This window comes from Salmo trutta, unplaced genomic scaffold, assembly GCF_901001165.1.
Source record: "Salmo trutta unplaced genomic scaffold, fSalTru1.1, whole genome shotgun sequence".
Taxonomy (NCBI): Eukaryota; Metazoa; Chordata; class Actinopteri; order Salmoniformes; family Salmonidae; genus Salmo; species Salmo trutta.
Genome location: NW_021822543.1, coordinates 420299 through 429566, shown reverse-complemented (window position 1 = coordinate 429566; position 9268 = coordinate 420299).

Sequence of the window (9268 nt, the reverse complement as noted above, 5' to 3'; positions counted from 1 at the left end):
GGGAGACAGGGAGGGAGAAGGGGGAGGGAGGGGAGGAGGGGAGACAGGGAGGGAGAAGGGGGAGGGAGGGAGAGGGGGAGAGGGGAGACAGGGAGGAACAGGGGGGAGGGAGGGAGGGAGGGAGAGGGGGAGGGGAGACAGGGAGGGAGAAGGGGGAGGGAGGGAGAGGGGGAGAGGGGAGACAGGGAGGGAGAAGGGGAACGAGGGAGGGTGAGAGGGGAGACAGGGAGGGAGAAGGGGGAGGGAGGGAGAGGGGGAGAGGGGAGGGAGGGAGGGAGAAGGGGAACGAGGGAGGGAGGGTGAGAGGGGAGACAGGGAGGGAGAAGGGGGAACGAGGGAGTGAGGGGGAGAGGGGAGACAGGGAGGGAGAGGGGGGAGGGAGGGAGGGAGGGTGAGAGGGGAGACAGGGAGGGAGGGTTAGAGGACGAGGACGAGGCGGGAGAGGGGAAGGTTTAGAGGGAGAGGACGAGGTGGGAGAGGGGAAGGTTTAGAGGGAGAGGACGAGGATGAGGAGGGAGAGGGGAAGGTTTAGAGGGAGAGGACGAGGCGGGAGAGGGGAAGGTTTAGAGGGAGAGGACGAGGAGGGAGAGGGGAAGGTTTAGAGGACGAGGACGAGGCGGGAGAGGGGAAGGTTTAGAGGACGAGGACGAGGCGGGAGACGGGAAGGTTTAGAGGGAGAGGACGAGGCGGGAGAGGGGAAGGTTTAGAGGACGAGGAGGGGAAGGTTTAGAGGGAGAGGACGAGGACGAGGAGGGAGAGGGGAAGGTTTAGAGGGAGAGGACGAGGAGGGAGAGGGGAAGGTTTAGACGGAGAGAAAGGACACCGTTAGTCCACACTACAGGGTCAGATATCACGGTCTCCACTGTGCTGCTACTGAAGAGCTGCTGTGAATAGGAGGGAGAGGGGGATGAGAGGAGGAGAGGAGGAGAGGAGGAGAGGGGGGATAGAGAGGGGAGGGGGAGATGAGAGGAGAGAGGATGAGAGGAGGAGAGGAGAGGAGGAGGAGGGGGATGAGAGGGGAGGAGAGGGGAGAGGGGGAGAGAGGAGGAGAGGAGGAGAGGAGGAGAGGGGGAGGAGAGGAGGAGAGGAGGAGAGGGGGAGGAGAGGAGGAGAGGAGGAGAGGAGGAGGAGAGGAGGAGAGGGGGAGGAGAGGAGGAGAGGAGGCGAGGGGAGGAGGAGAGGAGGAGAGGGGGGAGGAGAGGGGGAGGAGAGGAGGAGAGGAGGAGGAGAGGAGGCGAGGGGGAGGAGAGGAGGAGGAGAGGAGGAGAGGGGGAGGAGAGGAGGAGAGGAGGCGAGGGGGAGGAGAGGAGGAGAGGGGGAGGAGAGGGGGAGGAGAGGAGGAGAGGAGGAGGAGAGGAGGCGAGGGGGAGGAGAGGAGGAGGAGGGGGAGGAGAGGAGGAGAGGGGGAGGAGAGGAGGAGAGGAGGAGAGGGGGAGGAGAGGGGGAGGAGAGGAGGCGAGGGGGAGGAGAGGAGGAGAGGGGGAGGAGAGGAGGAGAGGAGGAGAGGGGGAGGAGAGGGGGAGGAGAGGAGGCGAGGGGAGGAGAGGAGGAGAGGAGGAGGAGAGGAGGAGAGGTCAGACTGATGAAATAATATCCAATAGATGTGGATAGGGACGGAGCGACGGATGGAGGGAGGAGGTTGTAAGGGGTGGGGGGGGTTTCCCCTCTTTCTCTCAAAGCCAGGAAGGCATTCCTCCGTCTGTTAGCAAAGCTTATCGGGTTCCAAGAGGGGACTGTGGGAGAGGCTCGACTAGCTGGGAACCCCAGGGCTGAAACACTAAAGGGCCTCTCTTTAGATGCCCCCCACCTCCGTTCACTCACTCTGTGTGTGTGTGTGTGTGTGTGTGTGTGTGTGTGTGTGTGTGTGTGTGTCACAGGGACCAGTGAATACCCAGCAGTACAGAGTAAGAGTGTCAGAGCTTCTGAGAGTGAGGCTGAAATAGCACCCCATTACCTACAGTGTGTAGTGCACTACTGTTGACCAGGGTCCATAGGGCTCCGGTCGAAATGTGTGCACACTATAGGGAATAGGGTGCCACTTGGGACGCGGCCAGACAAAGGCTCGAAGCTTGACTGGGAAGTCGCCAGCTGGGAGACGAGAGCAGAGACAGATTAGAGGCAAGGGCCTCGGAGGGTCTCGGAGGGTCTCGGAGGGCCTCGGAGGGTCTCGGAGGGTCTCGGAGGGTCTCCAATGCTTCTCTAACAGATTTCTTCTGGGTGATGTGGGATCGGACGGACTGTGTGCATTTGTGTGATGGTCCCAGAGAATGAGTGAGTGACTGAGTGAGTGAGTGAGTGAGTGAGGGGGAGAGAGAAAGAGAGGGGGGGAGAGAGAGAGAGACAGAGACAGAGAGACAGAGAGACAGAGAGAGAGAGAGAGAGAGAGAGAGAGAGAGAGAGAGGATGGGCCCAGTACACTGCAGCACTGTAGGGAGAACATCATTAAATACTCCTCGCTGCCTGGATGGAGAACCAGCGCTGGAGGAAAAGCAGGGAGTACGCAGTATGGTGGTGGGGGGGGGGGGGGGTGTATTAGACATCTATTAGAACACATTTCTACCACACTTCCTGGAAAAGCAGCAAACAAATCCCTTTTCAATCTGATGGAAATCCCATCTGACCCTGGGAACATACTGGTTCCTGCTTCTCATCCGGAGTAAATGAAATCCCATCTGACCCTGGGAACATACTGGTTCCTGCTTCTCATCCGGAGTAAATGAAATCCCATCTGACCCTGGGAACATACTGGTTCCTGCTTCTCATCCAGAGTAAATGAAATCCCATCTGACCCTGGGAACATACTGGTTCCTGCTTCTCATCCGGAGTAAATGAAATCCCATCTGACCCTGGGAACATACTGGATCCTGCTTCTCATGCAGAGTAAATGAAATCCCATCTGACCCTGGGAACATACTGGTTCCTGCTTCTCATCCAGAGTAAATGAAATCCCATCTGACCCTGGGAACATACTGGTTCCTGCTTCTCATCCAGAGTAAATGATGTGTTTATCAGTTTATTTACCTTCTACTGCGACAGTGTTTATCAGTTTATTTACCTTCTACTGTGACAGTGTTTATCAGTTTATTTACTCGCTACTGTGACGGTGTTTATCAGTTTATTTACCTTCTACTGTGACAGTGTTTATCAGTTTATTTACCTTCTACTGTGACAGTGTTTATCAGTTTATTTACCTTCTACTGTGACGGTGTTTATCTAGTTTATTTACCTTCTACTGTGACAGTGTTTATCAGTTTTATTACCTTCTACTGTGACGGTGTTTATCAGTTTATTTACTTCTACTGTGACGGTGTTTATCAGTGTATTTACCTTCTACTGTGGACGGTGTTTATCAGTTTATTTACCTTCTACTGTGACAGGTGTTTATCAGTTTATTTACCTTCTACTGTGACAGTGTTTATCAGGTTATTTACCTTCTACTATGAGTGTTTATCAGTTTATTTACCTTCTACTGTGACAGTGTTTATCCGTTTATTTACTTCTACTGTGACAGGTGTTTATCAGTTTATTTACCTTCTACTGTGACGGTGTTTATCAGTTTATTTACCTTCTACTGTGACGGTGTTATCAGGTTTATTTACCTTCTACTGTGACAGTGTTTATCAGTTTATTTACCTTCTACTGTGACAGTGTTTATCAGTTTATTTACCTTCTACTGTGACGGTGTTTATCAGTTTATTTACCTTCTACTGTGACAGTGTTTATCAGTTTATTTACCTTCTACTGTGACGGTGTTATCAGTTTCATTACCTTCTACTGTGACAGTGTTTATCAGTTATTTACCTTCTACTGTGACAGTGTCTATCAGTTTATTTACCTTCTACTGTGACGGTGTTTATCACTTTATTACCTTCTACTGTGACAGTGTTTATCAGTTTATTTACCTCTCTACTGTGACAGGTGTTTATCAGTTTATTTACCTTCTACTGTGACCGTGTTTATCAGTTTATTTACCTTTACTGTGACGGTGTTTATCAGTTTATTTACCTTCTACTGTGACAGTGTTATCAGTTATTTACCTTCTACTGTGCCGGTGTTTATCAGTTTATTACCTTCTACTGTGACGGTGTTTATCAGTTTATTTACCTTCTACTGTGACAGTGTTTATCAGTTTATTTACCTTCTACTGTGACGGTGTTTCTACAGTTTATTTACCTTCTACTGTGACAGTGTTTATCAGTTTATTACCTTCTAACTGTGACAGTGTTTATCAGTTTATTTACCTTCTTCTGTGACAGTGTTTATCAGTTTATTTACCTTCTTACTGTGACGGTGTTATCAGTTTATTTACCTTCTACTGTGACGGTGTTTTATCAGTTTATTTACCTTCTACTGTGACGGTGTTTATCAGTTTATTTACCTTCTACTGTGACAGTGTTTATCAGTTTATTTACCTTCTACTATGACGTGTTTATCAGTTTATTTACCTTCTACTGTGACAGTGTTTATCAGTTTATTTACCTTCTACTGTGACAGTGTTTATCAGTTTATTTACCTTCTACTGTGACAGTGTTTATCAGTTTATTTACTTCTACTGTGACGGTGTTTATCAGTTTATTTACCTTCTACTGTGACAGTGTTTATCAGTTTATTTACCTTCTACTGTGACAGTGTTTATCAGTTTATTTACCTTCTACTGTGACGGTGTTTATCACTTTATTTACCTTCTACTGTGACAGTGTTTATCAGTTTATTTACCTTCTACTGTGACGGTGTTTATCAGTTCATTTACCTTCTAATGTGACAGTGTTTATCAGTTTATTTACCTTCTACTGTGACAGTGTCTATCAGTTTATTTACCTTCTACTGTGACGGTGTTTATCACTTTATTTACCTTCTACTGTGACAGTGTTTATCAGTTTATTTACCTTCTACTGTGACGGTGTTTATCAGTTTATTTACCTTCTACTGTGACAGTGTTTATCAGTTTATTTACCTTCTACTGTGACAGTGTTTATCAGTTTATTTACCTTCTACTGTGACAGTGTTTATCAGTTTATTTACCTTCTACTGTGACGGTGTTTATCAGTTTATTTACCTTCTACTGTGACGGTGTTTATCAGTTTATTTACCTTCTACTGTGACGGTGTTTATCAGTTTATTTACCTTCTACTGTGACGGTGTTTATCAGTTTATTTACTGGCTACTGTGACAGTGTTTATCACTTTATTTACCTTCTACTGTGACAGTGTTTATCACTTTATTTACTGGCTATTAAGTCTTTTGACACCTGAGCATCTGTGAAAAAGACTCTGATAAACCACTTGTTTACAGAAAACCTTCATGTATTTACCTGTTAGCTGGACAAGAGGATTTGTTAGTCAAACATCCCATTTGAGTTTAAACTGTGTCACATACACACCTAAAGACAATGGTCTCTAGAATCAGCTGTTCTAAAACGTCAAATCTGGGGTTCCAGGTTGATTCCATACGGATGTTATTCTCCCCATAGAGATCCTATAGAATTACTGGAGGGACTATGTCATAAACCCTCAGTTCCAGAATGGTATGAAAACTACAGCCGTTGTGTTGAGGGAGAAATCCAAACCAGTCTAATTGAATTGAATGGCAGAACCAGGCAAAGGAGATGCATTTCCTGTCTTTAACTGATGTAGGAACATAAAAGAAACATCTACCATTCTACCATAAAGGCCTGATAAGTGGAATGCTGCAGAGATTGTTGTCCTTCTGGAACGCTGTGAGCATTCTTCTCTGCAGATCCTCTCAAACTCTGTCAGGTTGGATCTGGAGCGTCGCTGCACAGCTATTTTCAGGTCTCTCCAGAGATGTTCGATCGGGTTCAAGTCCGGGCTTTGGCTGGGCCACTCAAGGACATTCAGAGACTTCTCCCGAAGCCACTCGTGCATTGTCTTGGCTGTGTCCTGAGGGTCGTTGTCCTGTTTGAAGGTAAACCTTCGCCCTATTCTGAGGTCCTGAGCGCAGTGGAGCAGGTTTTCATCAAGGATCCCTCTGTACTTTGCTCCGTTCATCTTTCACTCGATCCTGACTAGTCTCCCTGTCCCTGCCACTGAAAAACATCCCCACAGCAGGATGCTGCCATCCCCATACTTCACTGTATTAATGGTACCAGGTTTCCTCCAAATGTGACGGTTGGCATTCAGGCAGAAGAGTTTAATCTTGGTTTCATCAGACCAGAGAATCTTGTTTCTCATTGTGTGAGAGTCCTTTAGGTGCCTTTTGGCAAACTCCAAGCGGGCTATCATGTGCCTTTTACTGAGGAGTGGCTTCTGTCTGGCCACTCTACAATAAAGGCCTGATTAGTGGAATACTGCAGAGATGGTTGTCCTTCTGGAAGGTTCTCCCATCTCCACAGAGGAACTCTCGAGCTCTGTCAGAGTGACCATTGGGTTCTTGGTCACCTCCATGACCAAGGCCCTTCTCCCCTGATTGCTCTGTTTGGCCCGGCAGCCAGCTCTAGGAAGAGTCTTGGTGGTTCCAAACTTCTTCCATTTAAGAATGATGGAGGCCACTGTGTTCTTGGGGACCTTCAATGCTACAGAAATCCAGACACAATCCTGTCTCGGAGCTCTACGGACAATTCCTTCGACCTAAATGGCTTGGTTTTTGCTCTGACATGCACTGTCAACTGTGGTGACAAAATGTGGAAAAGGGAAGGGGTCTGAATACTTACCGAATGAACAGGAATCGACCGTTAATAAACAAACACGTTTAGCATTTCCAGGCCTCATACAAGCCACTGATGTGCATCTTTGGAACATCTACATTTAAAAAAACTGGTCAGCCAGTGTGCCATGACTTATTCACACTGGCTGATCATGGTTGACCACCTCCCTGACCTTTTATTCTGTCATAGTACCTTTCATATCCATTCTAGTATTCTAATTCTATGACTCATAGTACCTTTCATATCCATTCTAGTATTCTAATTCTATGAGTCATAGTACCTTTCATATCCATTCTAGTATTCTAATTCTATGAGTCATAGTACCTTTCATATCCATTCTACTATTCTAATTCTATGACTCATAGTACCTTTCATATCCATTCTAGTATTCTAATTCTATGAGTCATAGTACCTTTCATATCCATTCTAGTATTCTAATTCTATGACTCATAGTACCTTTCATATCCATTCTAGTATTCTAATTCTATGAGTCATAGTACCTTTCATATCCATTCTAGTATTCTAATTCTATGAGTCATAGTACCTTTCATATCCATTCTACTATTCTAATTCTATGACTCATAGTACCTTTCATATCCATTCTACTATTCTAATTCTATGACTCATAGTACCTTTCATATCCATTCTAGTATTCTAATTCTATGACTCATAGTACCTTTCATATCCATTCTAGTATTCTAATTCTATGAGTCATAGTACCTTTCATATCCATTCTACTATTCTAATTCTATGACTCATAGTACCTTTCATATCCATTCTAGTATTCTAATTCTATGACTCATAGTACCTTTCATATCCATTCTAGTATTCTAATTCTATGACACATAGTACCTTTCATATCCATTCTAGTATTCTAATTCTATGAGTCATAGTACCTTTCATATCCATTCTACTATTCTAATTCTATGACTCATAGTACCTTTCATATCCATTCTAGTATTCTAATTCTATGACTCATAGTACCTTTCATATCCATTCTAGTATTCTAATTCTATGACACATAGTACCTTTCATATCCATTCTAGTATTCTAATTCTATGACACATAGTACCTTTCATATCCATTCTAGTATTCTAATTCTATGAGTCATAGTACCTTTCATATCCATTCTAGTATTCTAATTCTATGACACATAGTACCTTTCATATCCATTCTAGTATTCTAATTCTATGAGTCATAACACCTTTCATATCCATTCTAGTATTCTAATTCTATGACTCATAGTACCTTTCATATCCATTCTAGTATTCTAATTCTATGAGTCATAGTACCTTTCATATCCATTCTAGTATTCTAATTCTATGACTCATAGTACCTTTCATATCCATTCTAGTATTCGATTTCTATGACTCATAGTACCTTTCATATCCATTCTAGTATTCTAATTCTATGAGTCATAATACCTTTCATATCCATTCTAGTATTCTAATTCTATGAGTCATAGTACCTTTCATATCCATTCTAATATTCTAATTCCTAATTCTATGAGTCATAGTACCTTTCATATCCATTCTAGTATTCTAATTCTATGAGTCATAGTACCTTTCATATCCATTCTAGTATTCTAATTCTATGAGTCATAGTACCTTTCATATCCATTCTAGTATTCTAATTCTATGAGTCATAGTACCTTTCATATCCATTCTAGTATTCTAATTCTATGAGTCATAATACCTTTCATATCCATTCTAGTATTCTAATTCTATGACTCATAGTACCTTTCATATCCATTCTAGTATTCTAATTCCTAATTCTATGAGTCATAGAACCTTTCATATCCCAATTACCTTTCAGATCCATTCTAGTATTCTAATTCTATGACACATAGTACCTTCATATCCATTCTAGTATTCTAATTCTCGAGTCATAGTACCTTTCATATCCATTCTAGTATTCTAATTCTATGAGTCATAATACCTTTCATATCCATTCTAGTATTCTAATTCTATGAGTCAATACCTTTCAATCCATTCTAGATTTCTAATTCTATGACAATAGTACCCTTTCATATCCATTCTAGTATTCTAATTCTATGAGTCATAGTACCTTTCATATCCATTCTAGTATTCTAATTCTGTGAGTCATAATACCTTTCATATCCATTCTAGTATTCTAATTTTATGAGTCATAATACCTTTCATATCCATTCTAGTATTCTAATTCTATGACACATAGTACCTTTCATATCCATTCTAGTATTCTAATTCCTAATTCTATGAGTCATAGAACCTTTCATATCCATTCTAGTATTCTAATTCTATGAGTCATAGTATTAAATTCAATCAAGGCTAGTGTTCACTATTGTATTTGACAACACAACTGCTCCCTGCCGAAGTTCTATTAACGAGTTAGTAGAGTAGGCAACTAGGGCCCTGCATTCAATGACAAGAGGAATCAATTCCTCCCAACTCACTACCGTCTCCAACCAAGCAAGCCTTCTTCCTTTTAAACAGCTCATCTGTAACAGTGGATCTTCTGTCAGCGCCACTCCACTTTCAGCACTATCTGTCTGTCTGTCTGTCTGTCTGTCTGTCTGTCTGTCTGTCTGTCTGTCTGTCTGTCTGTCTGTCTGTCTGTCTGTCT